Raw genomic sequence first — 22,419 nt, 5'->3', positions numbered from 1 at the left:
AGTGGACGTGTAGTCATGTCTTATTTCCACAGTAGTTAAATGAGAATGTTTTTGCTACACCACTATGTAGGTATTCTCTTTGTGAGAGACCAGCCTGATCATTCAGGTTGGGGGTTGATATAATAGGTAAGGTGTCTACCTAGTAGGCACAAGGTACAGGCTTTGATTCTTACCTTTGGAAGGAAAATTGGCTAGGCTTAAAATGGCTCACAAGGGCAGCTAACCTAGTACTTGCCTATGAACAAAATCTAAAAGAAATACCCAGCTATGCACTGAACTGGTTATAGATGACACCACCCATACTCAACCAGAGGTAGTAGTCAACCTGGTAGCTGACAGATTTGGAGAAAACTTCACCCCCTTGTTCCCCTCCAGTCATCCCCCAAAGTATACCTGCTGCCATTCCTCAGCTTATTATCTCAACAGTGCAGGTCACCTCAGTGCTCTCCAGGCCAAAAGCATCAATGGGACCAGATATCCCAAGTTGCCTTTTAAACACTAGTAGACCCATTTGGATCCCTGTTTAACCACAGCCTGCAAACTGGCTATGTTCCAGCAAAATGGAGAACAGCAACAGTAAACCCTCTGCTCAAAGGGAGACTTATCAACTGACCCTGTGAATTGTAGGCCCATAAGCTTAACTAGCCTCATCTGCAAGGTCATGGAAAGAATTATTATGGAACTTAACAAGGACATAGGTAATCTCCATACTATGGACCCAACCCAGTTTGGATTCGTTAAAGGTAGATCATGCCTGTTAAATATGGTTGACTTCTTCGAGAAAGTCACCAAAGTCCTGGACGAAGGAATGACGGTGCATACCACCTATCTTGACATAACCAGGGCATTAGACACAATCACCCACTCAGGTATTGTAGAGAAACTTTCCCAATTGGGAATTAACCCCTACATTACCAGATGGGTAGCCATCTGGATCCAGCGGCAGGACACACACTGTCAAAGTGGGTAACTTCACCTCTAGCAGAAGACCAGTCACCAGTGGCATACAAAGTTCTGTTGTGGGCCCCTTACTGTTTTGAATTTATTTCTCAGAAGCCCAGACAAACTTGGATGGCCTGTGGCTGACTTGCAACTTGGGAGCAATCATTGAATCCCCCAATGATGCTAATATACTGCAGACAGGGTTAACTCAAGAAATAATTTGTGCCAAAACCATGGATTAAAGCTAAAGACAAAAAAATGCCCTTATTATTCCCTTTGGGAAAGCTGGCATCCTTGCTAACTACATTATAGATAGCACCTCCCCCAAGTGTAGACCCAGTGGTATGTGATCTGGGTACTCAAATTGATTGCAATCTGAACTTTGACCACCACATATCCACAGTGGTAAGGAAATCCTTCAGTTTGGCATTTCCTATAAGTAAAGGCCTCACATCTACATCTAAGGATGTTGTAATTCTATTAAACTGTGTCCTGGTAAGACCAGTAATTGAGTACAGTGTTCCCTTTTGCATGTACCTTACCAGGCACCTGCAAAAATTGGGGAGACGACAGAGGTTTCTCACCAAGAAATTACAGGGTATACAAAATAAGTCTTGCACGGAAAAACTGACAGCACTGTCACTGTATTGTGTCTGCTAGAGGTTGCTTTAGGTGACCTGTGCCTGGCTTACAGGGCAGTCTATAACCAGGTCCTGATGGAAATGCTATACATTCATAAATCAAACTGCAGTAAGGTCACTCACTCCAGGGATCTTAATCTAGCCTCTGACATGAACAAGTCTTGCTGGAGAGATAGATACAGCTCACAGAGACTGCCACTTCTCTGGAATAAGCTTCCAGTTCAAGTGAAACGGAGCCCCTCCCCGACCCTGTTCAAATGCAGCCTAAATCAGTGGATGGATGACAGCAAATTCCCTCCTGGGGTGGTGCACATGTCCCTGCTGGACAGAGAAAGTTGGTATTCGCTACCATAGACGTTTACCTCTTTGAACTTCACTCACCTAACCAAAGACAATTGGGGCAACTTGAGATAAATATGGCTAGGCTTGTAAGGCCTCTAGGGCTGTTAGCCTAGTAAACTCCTACGAGCCTATAAACAGGAACAGTTTGGTATTTGCATGACAAATATGTTTAGAGTAATGTGACAGAACATTTGATAACAGCTTTAAACTACAATTATACTACAATTTGTAGTTAGAAAAAAAACATTGGTTTGCCTGAAGTAGACTTAAATCTGCAATTTGTAGAGTACAGTGAGGAAAGCTTTAATGGAGAACACAGCAGAAAGAGAATATATAGCAGTATGAGAGTAAGAGTACAGAGGTAGGTGGTAAGTCGAAGGTGAAGCATGTCACAGTATGGGCAATAAGTATGGGTTAGTTTGAAGTTGCTTTTCGATCTGTATAGATTGTAAAACAGTGAAGGGAGTTTTAAGGAAAAACATGGCAGAGAGTTGATAGTGTATACAGTATGGCAGGGAGAGTGTACTGGAAGGAGGTTGGGTAGTTCATAGGTCGGTACTAGGCTATTGGCCCTAGGGCCTATATAAGCCTAGCCAAAAAGGTACCCTGGCTTCCGCCACCCAAGAAAATTATTTTCCTGTGCCCGTGTCGAACAGAGCCACAGAAGTGATCCCCCAGGTGAATTTCCTATCTCCCATCCAATCATCAAGATTTTTCTTGAAGAGTGCTAATGAGGAGCTTTGTTTGATATATATATAGGTAGGTTGTTCCAGAGTATGGAAAGTCTCTGGGACAGGAGTCTATCCCTCCAGCATATTCTGTTTATTGTGGTGACAAGGTGTAGGTCCCAAGAGCATGTAGCTCGGAGGGATTGGGATTTCTTTAAGTGGAGCATGTCCAACAGCTCTGGGTTTGACATAGCTTTGTATCTTAGGCAGAGATCACCTCTGAGTAGGCAATATGCGATGGAGTAAAGCTGGAGTTTTTTGAGATTGTCTGCGTAGGGCATCTGTTTGAGGCCAATAATCCTCTTTGTGAGGTATTTCTGCAGCCTTTCTAGTTATTGTAGATGTCTTGTGTGGTACATGCCAAAAGGGGCATTGTACTCTATAATGGGTCTAATGAGTGACGAGTAGAGGGGAACAATTACCTCTTTTTTTCCTGAATGAGAAACCTCTTGTATTGAGGTGTGCCACGTACAAGGATTTCCTGAGTCCTGTGACGATGTGATTATCAAAGGAGAGACTACTGTCCACCTGTGTCCCAAGGTCTCTTATCACACTTTCAGTGTAAAGTAGACTACGACCTATGCGGTAGTTCATGGGCACAGAGTTTTTACCAAAAGGGATGACAGTGCACTTTTTGGCATTGAGCTCAAGGCCATGGCTTTGATACCAGGCATCTGTCTCAGTGAGGCCCTTTTGTAGGATGTCCACATCTTTAGGAGTTTTTATTATGGCTCCTAGTTTGCAGTCATCTGCGAACTTCATTAGCCAAAGACCTTCTGTGTTAGCCTGTATTTCTGAGAAGTAGATACAAAACAGGAGAGGACCCAGGACTGAACCCTGTGGTACTCCACTTGTCACTGGTCTGAAGTCAGATTTGGAGTTTGCTACTTTCACAGTGTGGGTTCTGTCAGTGAGCCATTTGGCAACCCATTTTGTGACATAGGGATTTATACCTAGTTTAGTGAGTTTGTCTATAATTCTGGAGTGGGAGATGGTGTCGAAAGCCTTGGCGAGATCTAGATAGGCTGTGTGAACCACCTTACCCTCATCTATGGCTTTGCTGACCACTTCAAAGAATTCTGTCAGGTTTAGGAGACATGATCTGCCTTTTACAAACCCGAACTGGGTGGGGTCTAGAGTTTGGAGATTACCAATGTCATTGTTTATAAGTTCCATGATGATACGTTCCATAGCCTTGCAGACCAGGCTCGTCAGGTTAATGGGGCGGTAGTTCCCAGGGTCCGTAGTGGTTCCCCCTTTGTGGAGTGGGATAACCGTCGTTGTGCGCCATTCAGTCGGCACAAAGCATGAGGTGAGGCTATGATTGAACATGGTACTTAGGTGGGCTCCCAGTTCGTTCTGTAGTTTGTGTAGAACGCAGCATGTGTGTTAGAGTAGTAGGACGGATAATTGTGAGACAAAGTGAGTAAAATTGCTGAGATGCATTATATTATGATAGTCTGAGGAGGTATAGGAGTACAGCCAGGAATTAAATAAGAGATGTTATGTAGTCCTATCTCGCCTACATTCTTACCCGTGGGTTCGGAGCCGAATATCGGCTCTGACTTGGCCGATTTTACTAGCTCGAAGTCTCTAATTGGCTGGTCTAAGCGGGTATCCCATGGTGCACTGCTCCATATCCCCAGATCTCGTTTGCTGCTCGTGTAGCTAGGACGTGGTCTCGCTTGGCTGTGGCTAAGTACCTTCTTTTCTTGATTTAAGAGAAGTTTGATTCAATCAAAAGCTATTTTCATAGCTATTGTTTAAAGCTGTCTAATTTTGTGTGGTGTGTTAGGCTTGGTTATTGTAAGTTTTTGTGTGGTATCCCTCTTACTGTTCCCGGGCTAGGCCCGTTTCAGTTAGAGGGCCTAGTTCTCCTCTGTTTCCTTCTGTGTTTACCAAACCGTTTAAATTAGAGGTTTTGGCTATCCTCTCCTTGTGTTCCATTGTTTGAAATTGTGCTAGAGTTTGTGTGCAGCTTGATCGCTGCTTTGGTGTTGATTACCTCAGTGTTGTTCCCGCCTTTATAGAGTTGAACGCCTGTTCTTGTACTGACTTGGTTTTTGTGTTGTGGGCGCAGCAATTAAAATGTCTAAGGATACAAAGGAGCATAAACCTTCAGGATTTAAAAAGTGTTCAAAATGTGGGTACAAAATGTCCATAACCGATGGACATTCCATTTGTGTCTACTGCTTAGGAGACATCCATCTGCAGGAATCCTGCATCTTTTGTCATGCGTTCAGCCCTAGAGTTCTCCAAGAGAGAAAGAATAAGCTAATCTTAAAGGGACTATTGAAACGTCTTTTGAAGAGGCTATGGCTTTGGCTTCCAGTGGCAAGTCAAAAAAGAGATCTCCAGCTCTGTCAGCTTCATCGCAGCCTCCGGAGAAAATGCCTAAAACTGCATCAACCTCCTCGGCTCCACTGTCCTCTGGGCTGCAGGAAGGATTGGTATCTGTGGAACCGGCGTCGGCTCCAATTGTATTGGAACCTCCTAGGAGCCAATCGCCTAGCATCAAACCTACTTCTCCTGAGAGGAGATAGCATTCTCCATCCCTGTCCTCCAAATCCTCCAGGACCCTTTCGGATGTGGATAGGGTGGTTCAGAAGCTCCTCCAGTCACCGGTTTTAGCAAAATTGTTTTTGGCTCTGACCCAGTCGGCTCCGGAGCCCGTCCCGACACCTTCTTTGATCATTCCTCCGAGCGCATCTCTGTCTTCGGAGCCGGAGTGTTCCACCCCGCGTGATGTTTCTAGGCCAGTTACGATGCCCCATTCAGCTCCATCGCTACTGACATCGGCTCTGACCCCGTCGGCTCCATCATCGGGGTTTGGGACTCGGGACTCTTCGGTCAGGCCTGAGGGGGACATCTCGGAACTTATTTCGGTTCTGAGTCTCCCTCTCGGTGCTTCGGCTCGGGGAACTCCGATTCCTGTCATGGCTTAGAAGACTGGTCGCTCCTCGGACTCGGGGGGGGGGGGGCAGCATTTGAGGCTATGCGGACTGCGCTGGCCAGGTCGTCAGCTATATCAGGCGGGTCGGTCACTCTGTCCCCCACCACTCCAGTGAGAGCTTCTGTTCACCACCCATCCATGGACAGCAGAGCACCAGAGCCTAGGGATACCTCCACGAGTGGTCCACAAATTTCTGAGGGTCCCTCAGAGTTGGTGCCTGAGGAGCCCCCAGAAAGAAAACATGCAAGAGGAAGCACATAGACTCCCAAGATGAGTCCCTCACCTCTGATACTGACCTCGAGGAATCGGAGGGGTCCCCGAAGTCATCCTCTGATGATGTTTCCTTCTCCGATATCCTGGAGATACTGAAACAAAGAGGTGACTGGCCTTCCAAAGCCCCTTCTGAGGAGGAGTCAGCATTCCTTAAGGCTTTCGATGCTCAACCTTCCGCCTCCTGGGTGTCTCCACCCTTCGACGAACTCCTTGACCTGATTTGTTGAAGAGTGTGGGAGAACGCTGATTCTGTGGAGCCCGTGCCCAGGCGTCCCAACAAGTTTCTTTCCGCCCTCCAGGGCAAACAGTTTCTGTCTAAAAGTGTTCCTGTAGATGCCATGGTGGTGGCGGTAGCCACCCAGACGGAAGTAGCAGAGTCTTCTTCATCCGTCCATCCTCCTAACAAGGAGTCTAGGACCATGGACCGGTATGAGAAGCGAACTTTACGTTATGGTCGCTGAATTACTTGTCTCACTTCACTCGGCTCCAGAGAGAGCTCCTCAAAGAGTTAGGAGATACTGTTGTGGGTAACGTTCCTGAGGCTGTGGCTCAGTCGGTGAATGCCCAGGTGTCTTATCCTCAACTCCATTGTCAACTCATCCATGCGGCTCATTTCATATGCAGCCGAGGGAGCGAGTAGGGCAGCAAGTTCAGGGGTTGCCCTTAGGAGGCAAGCCTGGCTGCGCCTGTGTCACTTTGCGGAGGCCTTCAAGTCTTCCTTCACTGTCGCCCCTTTTGATGGTTCCTCCTTGTTTGGGACCAAAGTGAAAGATACCCTCACCAGGTGCGAGCAAGAGGGAAAGACATTGTCTGCCGTAGGGGTCTGTTTTTCCCTTCCTTCTAGGCGTTATCCCAAGGCCCAGCAGGGGGGGGGGGGTGTGGTTCAAGAAATCACAGAGGTTTTTTCCTACCGCACAAGGTGAACCCCCCCTCCAGAGGCAGGGGAGGGGGGGTTATTCAGGGAGACGTCGCCTCAGAAGCAGAGGGGGCCCCCCGCAATTCGTGAGACCGCGACTCCTTCCGTGGTTCTCCATACTCTCATTCCTGAGGGTGCGCCCGACTGCACTTATCCAGAGCCAGTCGGAGGTCGAATTTCCTTATATCCGCAAGCCTGGGAAAGAATTACCCAGGACCGATGGGTATTACGTATAATTTCCGGAGGTTACCTCATTCCATTCTCGTCATTACCCCCGCCAATCAGAAAAATCCCGGACATACCACCCAGTCAGATGGATCAAGCACCCTCAGATGTCTCGCAGCTGCTAGAAAAAGGAGCTATCCAGCGTGTCCCCTCAGACCAAATCGGATTAGGGACTTACTCAAAATTCTTTTTGGTGCCGAAAAGAACAGGGGACCTGAGACCCATACTAGATCTCAGCCAACTCAACAGTCACGTACACAAGTCCAAGATGTCCTTCAAGGATGCATCTGCAGTCCTTACAAATGGGTTGTCCTGTCCTCAGGCAGCCCTTCGGTCGGCCGGATTCCAAAGTCTGGGTCTGGCTTCGGCTGGTGTCGCACATCACCCGACGTCATAGCTGCAGTTATTCGGGTATAAAGGCATCAGCCGACGCCATTTTCCTCAGTCTTTCTTGCCACGCGGCGCCCGAAGCAGAAGCTGTTCGCAAGTGCCAGTCGGTCAGATCCAGAGATTACTACTACCGAATACTACTTCGAAGACTTCTAAAAAGCTAAGTACCCCGTTGGGGACTCTTTCTTGCCTCAGCCGATGTCAGAGAAAGTTAATAACTGTTTATCCTGTGGGAAACAAATACCTCATAAAGATTTCCACTCCTACTGTATACATTGCTTAGGCCCAGACCACGACGTAGCAGCTTGTCTAGCCTGCTCTTCTTTTAACCGACGGACGCTCAGACGTCGGTCGGAGTTTGCTGAACAGATTTTCGGCTCTGATTTTGCCTACATTATGCCGTCGGATCCTCCGACAGCGCAAATTTAAAAAAAACTAAAAGAAAAGGACCGACACTCGCGGTCCGCGGTCTCGGCCGAAACCGCGATTAAGCAAACCGCGAGTGTCTCGGTTTCGGCCGAAACCGAGCAAACGGTTCTTTCTCCAGCTGAAACCATGCCTTCTACCGAGGCCTCTTCTAACCTGGTAGAATCTGCTTCTGAAAATCAGCCTCCTGTTGCGGCTTCCCAGGATTTATCAGACACAATTCCCCTGGATATTTCAACCCCTGCACGTGGAGCTGCTAGGCCTCCTACAGCCATGTCTATTAAGGCCTTTGCCAGGGCCAAAACAGCCAAAGCTTCAAAATCTGTGCCTGCCAAACCACCTCCACACAGGCCCAGCACTAGCTCTCACATGCTATCTTTAGCTGAGGATTTAATTACTTTAATTCGTGGTTCCCAGCCCCATCCAGACAGGTCCTCTCTCCCTCCTCCAGAAAAGAGACCTAGAGCAGAGCCCCCTGAACCAGTTTTCTCTGATGGTTCTTCTGATGAATCAGAACATTCAGAACTTCCTGAGGCTCCTTATTCTCCTTACGAAGACTCTGATGCTGAAGAGTCCATTCCTTCAGCCTCTCCACCTGAGGAATTTTCCTTTGGGGAAACATTGCATGCTATGAGGGAACAATTTCAGTGGCAGGGCCAAGATTTTTCAGACTCCAGAAAAAGACTTAGAACTTTTCTACATTTGCCACAACATAGGCCTTTGGCTATACCTCCAGTTCTTTCTGTTGTAGATGATGCATTTAATGATGCTTGCACTGCTCCTGATTCCTTACCTCCGGCTCCTGCTAAGCCCGATAGGTTCTACAGGGTCCCGGACACTCACCATCATTTATTCAAGGCTCCCTTGGCAGATCCAGAGACCATCGCTCAGGGCCCTAAAGCTGTAGCTGCTACTTCTACTAAAAACCCCCTCCCCTCTGAAAGGGAATCCAGGTCCTTAGAGAGATGGGGTAAAAAAGTTTACACTTCTGCTACCTTGTCAGCTAGAGCTTTGAACTGCCAATTTCATATGATTCAATATCAAGAGTTTATGCTTGACCAGTTAACTAAAAAGCTTTCCTCTGAAGAATCTTTAGATAAGAAATATGTTCAGGAAATGGTACATAACATACAGCAGGTTAGTAACCATTCTTTAAAATGCGGCTATGATGCACTGGAGGCTTCCTTTAGATCAGCCATGACTGGCACAGTTATCAGGAGGCATGCATGGTTGAAAGAACAGGCATTACCAGACCATGTCAAATCAAAGCTTTTGGATGCACCCATGGACAAGGTTAATTTATTTGGTTCCCCTGCTCAACAGGTGCTAAAAAAGATGGAAGAGAAGGCAAAATCTGTACAAACGGTGAAAGATTTTTTACAGGTTCAACCTCCAAGGTTTAGCAGGAACTGGCCCTCCAAAAATTGGTCCTTTCCAGACTCCTCTAAGGCCCAGAGAGGCAGGAATAGGCGTTCAAGAGGCAGAAACCAATCCAGGGGTGCCTACAGGGGACGCCAATGGCAAGGTAACAACCAGCGAGGCACAGACGCAGCCACCACCACTACAACAACTCCATCACAGTGACTTGACAGTGGCACCGCCTACCAGGGAACACCCTTAGGCGGAAAACTAACATTATTCTCAAAAAACTGGCACTGCATAACAAGGGAAAAATGGATTTTGCAAACTATAGACCAAGGTTACAGGTTCCATTTCCATACTCTACCAGGGAAGAGAGGAATGCCAAACCTACCACCTTCTCAAAGGACAGAAGCTCTAAAACAAATATCTCAGCTATTAAGAATGAGAGCTGTGGAAAGGGTACCACCTATGGAGCAAGGGAAGGGATTTTACTCCAGACTCTTCCTGGTACCAAGAAAAGAAAACAAATGAAGACCCATTCTAGACCTGTCCGCTTTAAACACATTCCTTATTGTTCCAAAATTCAAAATGCTGACCCTACAGCAGCTTCTTCCCATGCTGGGCAAGGAGTCTTGGCTGGTAACTCTAGATCTCAAGGAGGCATACCTGCACGTCCCCATAAGACCAATTTGCAGAAGATACCTCAGATTTCTTGCAGGATCAGAGCATTATCAATTTTCAGCATTGCCCTTTGGCTTGTCTACTGCGCCCAGAGTGTTCACGAAATGCCTGGCATCAGTAATTGCTCATTGCAGGCTTCAGGGAATCCAAATTTATCCATACCTGGACGACTGCCTGATACAAGCGGACAACAAAAGCAAACTAGCAGAAGACTTACAAAGAGTCATTTACCTGCTGCAAGCCTTGGGATATACAGTCAATATAAAAAAGTCAAGGCTGATTCCATCCCAAAGAATAACCTTTCTGGGTGCAGAGCTGGACACATCAAATCAAATGGCATTCCTAACTGCAGAAAAGAAAGAACAACTACCTCTCTACTTCTTGGCAGTAACAAAGCAGAACCACCTAACTGCAAGAAAAGTACTGCAAGCTCTAGGCTTCATGGCATCCTGCATAATCCTGGTCCCTCATACCAGGCTGCATATGAGAAAGCTACAGTGGTACCTAAGGAATTTGTGGTCCCAGCACAAGCACAGCCTAGAAACCAAAATTCCAAAAATCCCATGCCTGAAACAAGAGTTCCTATAGTGGGCTCAGGCCTGTCAATCAAACCCAGGATTACCCTTCTGCAAAAGCCAACCAAGCCAAACCATCACGACAGATGCCTCAGACCTCGGTTGGGGAGCACACATGCAGGGCAAGTGCATACAAGGCTTATGGACTCAAGAACAGCTGCGCCTACACATAAATCTAAAGGAAATGCTGGCAGTAAAATTGGCAATCCAGTCATTCAGACCATTTCTCCAAGAAGGCCAATTGATGATAAGGACAGACAACACCACAGTTATGTGGTACATCAACAAACAGGGGGGCACCCATTCATATCCTCTATGCCGGCTGGCACTGGACCTATGGGATGTGGCCCTGACCTACAACATTCAGTTACAAGCAATCTTTGTACCAGGAAAAGAAAACATTCTAGCAGACATATTAAGCAGAACAACCACAGATGCCCACGAATGGATGCTTCATCCGGACATCTTCAAAGCCATCACAAGGGAATGGGGATTACCACAAATAGACTTGTTTGCATCTCCGGTCAATCACCAACTAAAGAAATTCTGCACGAGGACGTACCACCCACTTGCTTGGAAGGTGGACTCCCTCTCTTTCAGTTGGAAAAACCTGACAGCATACGCATTCCCACCACTTCCTTTGATGCACAAGGTGCTTCTGAAGATCAAAGAGGACCGTCCCAGGATCATTCTGATAGCTGCAGACTGGCCAAGACAACATTGGTACCCACTGCTGAGGGGCATGTCTCGGGAACAAATATGGACACTACCCCTGATCCCATTATTGTTAACGCAGAACAATTACAACATCCTGCATCCAAACCTGAAAACACTGCAGCTAACTGCCTGGAACATTACATAACAGCAATTAACCCAAACTTATCCCAAAGGGTTAAAGACATAATCCTGGAAGCACGCAGACCTTCAACAAGAAAGAATTATGCTGCAAAATGGAAAAGATATTTCATTTGGAGTACTGCAAAGGGAGAAGATGTGACTCTAGTAAACATGGCCAACATCCTGGAGTACTTAGCAGAGCTCTTCCACACAGGCCTGTCCTACTCTTCCATCAAGATACATGCATCAGCTATTTCAGCACAGTATAGCTTGGATCCTCCTGTCTTCTCTCATCCCCTGCTCAGACAATTTCTGAGAGGAATTAAAAATGTGAAACCTCCCAGGAAACCACCATTGCCAGCATGGGACTTGAACTTTGTGCTAGAGAAATTAACACTTCCTCCCTTCGAACCAGCAGCAACAGCAGAATTACAATACTTATCATGGAAGACTGCTTTTCTGCTGGCAATAACCTCAGCAAGAAGGGTCTCTGAACTATAGGCACTAATGGCAGTACAACCCTTCGTGATCTTCCATCAAGATAGAGTGTCTATGAGAACAAATCCTACATTTATGCCTAAGGTGGTATCCAGAGTGTCATTAAACCAGGCTATTCACCTACCTACATTCTTCCCAAACCCACAGAACAGGGGAGAAAGGCTTTTGCATACCTTGGATGTACACAGGCAGTTACGCTACTACCTGGACAGGACTAAGTCCAATAGAAAAACTGACCAGCTACTGGTAGCATATGCCACAGGAAAGGAAGGAAAACCAATTTCAAAACAGACAATCTCCAAATGGATAGGAAATTGCATTAGATTTTGTTACTCCTACCATGGAAAGAAAACTCCAGAAAACATCAGGCCTCACTCCACAAGAGCTACAGCCACTACCACAGCTTTCTTACGAGGAGTGGCTACCAAGGACATTATAGAGGCTGCTACTTGGACCTCCGTGCATACATTTGCCAAGCATTACAATTTGCCTTTATACTCTAGATCCCAAGCAGGTTTTGCCACTGCTGTTTTGCAAGGGATCCTAGCTACACCATAATCACTACTCTTCCTACCTCCCCTTGTTTAGCTATGGTATTCTACCCATTTGTAAGGACTGCAGATGCATCCTTGAAGGACATAGTACAGTTTTGTACCTACCATAAATGTAGATGTCCGAGAGGAATGCATCTGCAGTCAGGATTACCCACCCTCCTTCCCCTCAGAGGTACTCCTAGGGTATTTGCCAGTCTTTAGCTAGCTTGGGGGGGATCTATTATGGTGTATTTGTTTGTATATATGTACATACATGCTTGTTTTTGTGTTTACTCTCTATTATTTGGAATCATTGGCATTTATCCAAATTTAGCCTTCAAGGAGGGCACCTGGCATCTGGGGCAAGAAACACTGAGGAAAATGGCGTCGGCTGATGCCTTTATACCCGAATAACTGCAGCTATGACATCGGGTGATGTGCGACACCAGCCGAAGCCAGACCCAGACTTTGGAATCCGGCCGACCGAAGGGCTGCCTGAGGACAGGACAACCCATTTGTAAGGACTGCAGATGCATTCCTCTCGGACATCTACATTTATGGTAGGTACAAAACTGTACTTTCCTTATGGTCACACTACAATCGATTCTCCCATTGTTGGGAGAGGAGATATGGATGTGCTCCATCGACCATAAGGATGCTTACTACCATGTGAAAATGGACAGAGCATCCAGGAGTCATCTACGCTTCTGGCTGAGAGCCAGTCACTTCCAGTTTCGTGCCCTGCCCTTTGGTCTCACCACAGCCCCCAGGGTGTTCACCAAATGTATGGCGGTGGTGACAGCTCACTTGAGACGTCAGGGATTCCAGGTGTTTCCATACCTGGACAACTGACTCCTTACCACCCCCACCAGGCATCAACTAGTTCAAACCAGGGATGCTACCATCAATCTGTCACCAGTTGGGCATAACAATAAATTGCCCTCACAGCGTGTCACCTTTATAGGAGCAGATTTAGACACCATTCGAATGTGAGCATTTTTACCACAAGAAAGGATCACAGTATTACAACAACAGATACACATGCTGATGCCCCTGAGACAAGCGAAGGCAAGACTGGTTCTCCAACTCCTAGGGACCATGGCAGCAACTATCATGTTGGTCCCCCTAGCAAGATTACACATGAGGCTTATTCAGTGGCTCCTCTTTGTTCAATGGTCTCTCCAAAGACTCCCACTATCTCATCCCATCTTACTCATGGACAGATGCAAGCAGGACCTCCGTTGGTGGCTGTGCATCAACAGTTTGAATGGGGGAAAGCCCTTTGTTCCACCCATCCCTATTGCCACGGTGACCACGGACATCTCCCAGATGGGGTGGGGGGTATTATCTTGGCAGGACAGTCCAAGGCACGTGGCAAGAACACAAGATACATTTGCATATAAACGTCTTGGAGATGAGAGCAGTGCTTTTTGCATTGCAAGCACTTCAGAGGGTTCTTCCTCTAGGGACGATTGCGATACACTCAGACAACATGTCAGTAGTGTGGTATCTTAACAAGCAAGGGGGAACCCGGTCTTACCCTCTGTGCAGAGAGGCTGTGCGAGTGTGGCATTGGGCAATAGCTTCCCAACAGTTTCTGGTGGCAACGCACATTCTGGGGAAGTCCAACGTGATAGCGGACAGGCTAAGCAGAGCTATCCTGATGCCTTACGAGTGGTCCCTGAATCGCCTGGTTGCAGAGCGAATCTTCAGCAGATGGGGTCAGCCTTGCTGCGACCTTTTTGCCAGCCCTCTCAATGCGAAATGCAGCAACTACTTCACGCTGATCCCCCCACAGGGGGAATCATCCAAGGACGCTCTGGTTCACAATTGGCCCTCCGGTCTGCTTTATGTTTTCCCTCCGTTTCCCCTGCTGTCAAGGGTGATTCAGAAAGCGCAATCCTTGGGAAGCAGAATGACTCTGATTGCTCCACACTGGCCTCGTCAAGTCTGGTTCCCCTTTCTTCAACCATACATTGTGGGACACTCCTTGGATTCTGGACTCTCAACCAGATTTACTGACACACATGTTGGGACAGTTCCACCCCTCCCTGATGACCCTCCGATTGACAGCCTGGCTACTCCACTTCCATAGTTAGTCAGACTTCATAATTTTTCACTGGAAGTGGTCCATATATTATCGTCCTCTCATAAGCCATCCACTAGAAAGATTTATTCTAGTAAGTGGAAAAGGTTCTCTATCTGGGCACATACTAGAGGCATTGATCCTTACACAGCTCCTATAGATTCAGTTCTGGAGTTCTTGTCTATGCTTTTCCATCAGGGGTCCGCATCAGCCACCATCAAAGTTCAACTGACGGCGATATCTAATTTCCACGTAGCAAATTAACCTAGTCTCATGGCACATAGACTATGCAAAGCATTCTTCAAAGGTACTCTGTTGCTTCGTCCCCTGGTGTCCAAACCTATCATGCCCTGGGATCTCAATTTTGTTCTACAAGCCCTTACTTTACCACCATTTGAGCCTGCAGCTACCTGCAAATTGAAATTCTTGACATGGAAAACGGCATTCTTAACAGCAATCACTTCAGCGAGGCGGGTTTCGGAAATTCAAGCCCTTTCCATTAAACCCCCATATTTAATCTTCCATAAAGATAGGGTCTCTCTTAGACCAAACCCCTCTTTCCTTCCTAAAGTGGCTTCCGTGTCTACCATGAATCAGTCCATTGAGCTGCCTATTTTCTTCCCCCACTTTTCTAACAAGGCAGCATTTAGATTTCACCATTTAGATGTACATAAACAGTTACGCTTCTATCTACACCGGACAAAAGATACTCGGAAATCTGACCAACTCTTTGTCTCCTTTTCGGAAAACCAAATGGATTCTCCGGTATCCAAGGTCACACTGTCTAGATAGATAGCCAGTTGTACTTCTTTCATCTATCAAGCAGGAGGTAAAGATCTGCCATTTCCAGTCAAGGCACATTCTTCTCGGGCTGTTTCTACATCCACAGCCTATCAAGCTAGATTGTCAATGGATGATATATGTGCTGCAGCTACTTGGGCCTCTCCTCACACTTTTGTTTCTCATTACAAATTGGACGTGGTCTCCAGGGTCAGGTCTTCCTTTGGCTCCACAGTTCTCAGGAGTGTTTTCCTATGAGCCACCCAGGATGTAGGTGCTAGGGACGCTGTCCCACTGGTAAGAATGTAGGCGGGAGAGGACTACATAACATCAAGAAGTTATGTATTTACCATAACGTTCGATGTATGTAGTCCATCTTGCCTCACATTCTTACTTACCCTCCCACCTTCCCCCTTCCTGGAGGATTTGGAGGTTAGGTTGTCATCTACAGAGTCCCCTTGCTTAGCTTATTCTTTATATGGATGTGTTGTGTGTATGGAGTACAAATGATTTTCGCAGCAAACTACATCTGGGGGTATGGAGCAGTGCACCATGGGATACCTGCTTAGCCCAGCCAATGAGAGACTTTGAGCTAGTAAAATCGGCCGAGTCGGAGCTGATATTCGGCTCCCAACCTACGGGTAAGAATGTGAGGCGAGATGGACTACATACATCGAACGTTATGGTGAGTACATAACTTCTTCTTCTTTTAGTTGTGTTTTGAAGGAGTTGGTGTTACCAGGTTTTAGGGAGGCTTCCCTCCCCTTACAAGTAACTAAAAACTGAGAGAAATAAGATCTTAAAACAAAACATGCTACATTCAGTGTTTTCATTTTTTTCTTTATTGTGACTGCATATTTTCTCTGTTTATTTAATATTTTTATTAATTTTCAAATGTTGAAAATATCCTTTATATTCTTAGTTTTCAATTATAATCAAAAGCGGAAAAATAACTAAAAATACAAAAACGTTAAACACATTTCAAAAGTATATATATACAATATTTATAATACATTATTAAATTATTATATATTCAGTACTACAAATATGCATTTCATATTATGATAGTAGGCCTCAAAAATACTGACCACAAATATTTCAGATTTCATTCTTTGGTCCAGTTTCTTCATTAAATGCAAAACTTTTAACCAGATCTTAAGAATATGTGATTTTGACAATAGTCATTCTTGCAGTTACTTTTTCTGTAACTTTTATACTAGCTGAAAGAATTCTGAGAATTGGAGTGGCTTTCCTTACAATTGCCATATTAGACCATTCAAGAGTATGTTGATCTTTTTAACACATGTTGGTATTAGTGCATTAAACATTACTAACTCCCTGCTTGAAATAAAATTAGTTGTTCATATAATTAGAGACATATATTCAAGCTTCAGTTGTCATTATTAAGGTTATTATTCACTGGGTGGATGAATGGATGAATAATTTGATTTAAATTAGAAAATGTTACATCTGTAATTATTTTAAGAAAAGAAATTGAAAATTTCAACAAAAGCTACAGAGATAAATATTTGGCTAACATTGGCTGACAGTTTTCAAAATATGCGAGATTCTAAAATATTTTAAAATGTTAGTTCCTCGTGTTAATGTATATAAAGAGTTATATAAGTATTATATACCCCTTTTGTACAAAAATAAGTTAAATAGAGGGATCTAATAGAAACGGAATGAAAATATGGAAAAATAAAGATTTAAATGGGTGGTATAATTATATATAAACCATACTACGTGTAGTTTAGGAGAAATGAATAGATAAATATTCAAGGAATATCAGAGTATACTTAAAATATTACCAGTAATAGAAAAGAAAACAAGTGGAAGAATTTGTAAAATTTTGGAATGCTTTAGTGAAATAATATTTAATAAAAGCAAAAATAATATTAAATACTTAATTATAACTGAAAATAAGGAAGTAGTTAACTGTTATTGGAAATATATTTTTCAGAAAAAAGAATACAGTGCATTTGAAAAGGATAAAAAAATAAAATTTAGAATCCGTAAGTAAAACTGTTAGTTTTAAGGGTTTTTTTTTTTACTTTGGAAATGTATAGCATTTTTCATACCTGATAGGATTTCCAAGATAAGTCTAGTAACTTAAATTATTGCAGATGTGATTTAGAAATTGAGGCTTATTGGAAACATAGTTTATGTGATTGTGAAGCTTTAAAGGTTTATTGGGGGAACATTATTTTGATCAAGCTGTATTGGCTGCATATTTTCTTAAGTCCTGCAAGTAAGAGAACCAAGAACATAACAATGGCACATAGGTCAATCAGTGTTTAGAAAAAAACTGGGACGTTAAGTGGGCCTCAACCCCCCTTTCAAATTATATAAATTTTTTATGATGGCTGAATAACATCAGATATATGGGCTTTATGTCACCAGTTCAGTTATGTTTCGGGTACTGTTGATCACTTGGGCCCAGACAACTGTGTTACATCAAGGGAAGCGACACAGCCACTCATTTCTAGACCTATTTTTAGCATCTCTTTATGCAACATAGTAGACTGGTCACCTTTTCTGTAAATGTACTCCGATTCTTCTTCTTCTTGACTTAGTAATGTACTCAGAATATCACATATGCAAAGCTGGAAAATGCTGGTGCTTCATACATTTCTTTCCAATTTATGATGATACTCCAAGAGGCACTGCACATTTTGTTGGTAGATTAGTTGAGGGAGTATTTGAGAAGCCTTACACTGGGATACTGCATGTTTCAGAACCCTGGGAAAGCTTCAACAATACTAAAAAAAGGGCAACGAGTAAAGGGTACAGCAAGAACATTTTTTTTTTATTTTGGAGCTATGCAGAAGTATTTGTTCACAGATCAGATCTAGAATCACTAGTGGGATTAAGTGTCTTTTGCACAAAACTGAGCAATACGCAAGCAATGTGTGGAGCAGGCTAGATGTAGTTGCATGTGCAGGATTCGTTGAAGGATGGCAATTCCAGCTTCAAGGTAATACTACCTGCAAAAAAGTACATACAGTGGCAGCAGAGCTGAAATACTCTAGAAGATTTGTTAACAAGTGAAGTAAACACTAATGAAAATTAAGCAAAAAACAGACACAAGCAATATTAGGCAATATGTAATGTATATGTTGGAATAAAAATAGAGATAATCTTGTAAATATGTGTGTTTTGGATTGCATATTTTTCATGTATGCTGAGTTATGCCAATTCCACTCTGTAAAAAGTGACCAAAGCAATTGTTGTTGCAGTCCATAGTGTTGTAGCCACAACTGTCACAGCATTAAGAGTGTCATCTGGCATAATTTCCAGTTCAATTCTGTTTTAAAAAAAATACATTTTGCAAACAGTACATGACAAGAAGCAATATAGTGCTCTTTTTGAAGTGATTAGACCTGAGCTATTAAGATTTACATTTCCCATCTGCTCCACATTTAATCTCATAAGTACAGGAACAGTTAAACAGCATTGCATGCAAGATTGACTTCTTTAATACTAAAATCAGCCTTATGATTGCCACAGCAAAGTATTAAATATGGATGTCAAATTATATGTGTAGGACAGGGTTGTTCATAGCTTATTTTATGGAATATGGCGGACAAACTTATGAAAAAGATGCATTTTGCCTATATTATGTGTAGTTTACAGATATACTGGTTTAGTATTTTGATGACGTTTGAGACTGCTGCCATGCCATTTAACTGGTTTTGAAATTGCCTTCATGGCTGTTCACGCAGAATGAAAGTATAAGAGGTTTTGTCTTCCTCTGTGAAAATTTCATTGGGTTCTATTTTGGCACATTGCCCCTCACTTTGTAAACAAACCACCTCTCCTGGAGAGATTTGTACTGGTCTTTTATTTACAAGATTCAAAAAAACAAGTAATCTCCGTGGTATCCCTGAAGTTTCAGACAACCCACTAAACAAGTATAGTGGGTCCAAAAACAAAACAGTGTAAGAAACTTCTCTGTGTGGAAGATGTATCTAGTTAATCACTGTATATTAAACAGATCAGGTAATGGTAGTAGAAATAGCAAACTTAAACTCGTCATAAGTAAAAAAAAAAATATATATATATATATATATATATATATATATATATATATATATATATATATATATATATATAAAATTTCAAATATTGCACAAAATTACTAAGTATTCAAAAGTAATTCAAGCAGGGTAGGCAGTCTATTTCCAGTTGAAAATCCTTTAAGTACACAGACAAGCGATCCAAGTAAAATAAAAATAACAGAGTAATAGATGTTAAGTTGTCAATCTCGCCTTCATTCTTGCTGGATGGGTTCGGAGCCGATCCTTGGCTCCGACTCGGCCACTTACTAAAGCTCGAGAGCTAATTTTACTGGCTCGAGGCAACCCTATATCCCATGATGCTAGGTTATAACTACCCAGATCTCGTTTGCCGCTTTCGCTTGCGAGGTGCGTTTTTACCGGCTCTTGGTAAGTTTTCAAATTTCAGACTTTTAGTCACCCCTTTTTGTCTTAGTTCCACTCCTTTTATTGTTTTAACTTGTAACGGTTAATTTTAAACCCTATTCCCTGTTAGTACCTTGTATTTCCCTTATCCCAGTTATATATCCCTTCCCCTAGGTTAGGCCTTAAGCCTGCCCCTTTCCTAATTCTTGTCAGGGATTCTGTGGAGTGTTTGGGTGTGTTAGTATCCCTGTTTTTTTTTATTTATATTTGGATTGGGTGTTTGTGTGTGTGTTTTTTACTCTGGTGCTCCCTCGACACTGTTATCTCGAAGGACACAAAGGTCTCAGGCTTCAAGAAGTGTGACTCGTGCAGTCAGAAAATGTCTCTGACAGACGGTCACACTTCTTGTGTTTACTGCCTGGGACCCCTGCACCTGCAGGACTCTTGTTCTGTGTGCCACGCATTCAGCCCAAGAGTCCTGCAGGAGCGCAGAAACAAATTAATATTGAGGGGCTTGTTAAAGCCCGAGAGCTCCCCGACTAAGTCTGCGCCGGGGAAGCCCTCGAAGCCAGCAAAGCAGTCTGCTCCGAGTCCCAAGCCGTCGGCTGCTGGCTCACCTTCTGTGACAAGATCGGCTCCGGCTGGAGCCGATCCTTCTGTGTCACAGCTTCCAGTATTGGCTCCACTCGGCGCCGATACCGCTGAATCTTTGCACTCACGGTCTGCTCCAGCTGGAGCCGACATATCCTCGGGTCCTTCGGCACCACCCACCTCCAGAAAGAGGTCAAGATCCCCATCATTGGAGTCTATCCATTCGGCTCCGAGATCACCTCTGCTGTCGGAGCGGAGCCATCGGAGCCGATCTTCTCGGTCGTCCAGGCTTTCTGACCACGACCTTGAGAGAGTGGTGAGTAGGCTGTTAAAGTCTCAGGCATTGGCCCAAATGCTCCATAGCCCGTCTCATCAGACAGTAGCTATTACACATCCACCTATTATTCCTCCTTCGACTCTCCTCCAGAGTTCGGAGCTGGAGCTCCTCGGAGCCGTGACTGTTGTGGCGTCGGAGCCGATACCTCCCCCTTTGGCTCCGTCGTCCTCTGCTCCGATCTCCTCCTTGATGCCTTCATTGGAGGGATCCAGGCGTCTGGTCTCTCTCGCCGGCTCCGAGGGGGCGAGTGGCATCGGACCCTTGTCCGACCCCATTCTCCCTCTTGGAGCATCGGCGCTGGTGAGCTCGGCCCCAGCATCGGCCTCGGAGCCATCCCTGTCGGTGCGGCCTGGGGGTCCTATCTCTTCGGAGCGGGAGCCCTCTGGCCTCTCTGATGGGGGAGCCTTCGAGGTGATGGAGTTTACTAGCCCCAGGGCATAGTCAACGGTCAGTTCCATCAGCTCCTCCCACTACAGTGCCTGCTGACGTCTCTTCCCACTCTCTTGCTCCCGGGCCCAGAGATCCAACGCCTCAGGTTTCCCCACTGGGAATATCTTCCTCTTCCAAGGCTTCTCCTGACCCGTCAGGTGAGAGGACATGTAAGAGGAAACATCTAGACTCCCCCGAGTCTATTACATCCGATACCGACTTGGATGAGTCTGAGGGATCCCCAAGGTCCCCCTCTGAGGATGTCTCTTTCTCAGACATCCTTGAAATCCTTAAGCAGAGGGGGGACTGGCCTTCCCTTAATCCTTCGAGGATGAGTCGGTTTACCTGGAGGCGTTTGGTTCTCGACCCTCCACCTCTTGGGTGTCTCCGCCTTTCGAACCCCTTGTGGATGTGGTGGCTCGGAAGGCATGGACGGCCCCGGATTCAGTGGAACCCACTCCTCGGAGGCCTTCTAAATTCAGTACGGCCCCACCTGATAGGCAATGTTTGACAAAAGTTGTCCCGGTTGATGCCATGGTGGTGGCTGCAGCCACCAAGAAGGAACTAGCCGATCCTTCAGTACCTATCCATCCTCCTAACAAGGATTCTAGGACTATGGATAGTTACTGTAAGCGGATGTTTTCTTCAGTGACCTTTGCCATGCGGTCGCTGAATTACTTGTGTCACTTCACCCGCCTTCAGAGAGATGTTCTCAAAGAGTTGGGAGAAGTTTTACAGGATCCGTCAGCTGCTGGGTCACAGGATAAAATTAACTCACCGCTAGGAACCCTAAACTCTATTGTTAACTCCTCCATGCGGCTCATTTCATATGCAGCCGATGGAGCGAGTAGGGCCACAGGCACAGGAGTGGCATTAAGGCGTCACACCTGGATGCGGCTTTGTAATTTTGCAGACCCCGTCAAGGCGTCCTTCACAAATTCTCCTTTTGATGGTTCAACCTTGTTCAGACCTCAAGTGAAAGACACCTTGACCAGATGTGAACAAGATGTCAAGGCTCTTTCTGCCGTAGGAGTCTGTTTCTCCACCCCTTCAAGACCATACCCCAAGGGTCAGAAGGGTGGGAAAATGTGGTTCTGCAAATCTCAAGGAGTCACACCTAACGCATGAGGTCAGTTTACCCCCAGAGGCAGAGGGGGTAACAACAACAGATGCCGCCCTAGGTGCAGAGGGGGTCCGCAGAATCAGGGTAGCAGGGAGCCTCTCTCTGACAAACCCTTCCAGCATCCCTGAGATGTTGCCCGATTGTCCACCTTCGGAGGCAGTCGGGGGAAGATTGTCGCTGTACCCAAAAGCCTGGCTTTCCCTTACTCAAGACAAATGGGTACAGTCGATCATATCCGAGGGTTACAAAATTCCCTTTATCCAAACCCCAATTCAGCAAAAGGGAACCCTTCCAGACGTTCCACCCGGTCTAAGGGAACTAGCAGTA

The 22,419-nt window shown here is 45.1% G+C and overlaps 1 protein-coding gene across 2 annotated transcripts in view; it reads left to right on the top strand.

Annotated features, from left to right (window-relative positions):
* Positions 1-22,419, top strand: part of TMEM131 (transmembrane protein 131) — a 3,850,119-nt gene that overhangs the window by 1,814,685 nt on the left and 2,013,015 nt on the right. The window lies entirely within an intron of this gene.

Source organism: Protopterus annectens, chromosome 5.part0 (assembly GCF_019279795.1).
Source record: "Protopterus annectens isolate FY-2018-M chromosome 5.part0, PAN1.0, whole genome shotgun sequence".
Taxonomy (NCBI): domain Eukaryota; kingdom Metazoa; phylum Chordata; order Ceratodontiformes; family Protopteridae; genus Protopterus; species Protopterus annectens.
This window is presented reverse-complemented; position numbering and strand designations above follow the sequence as displayed.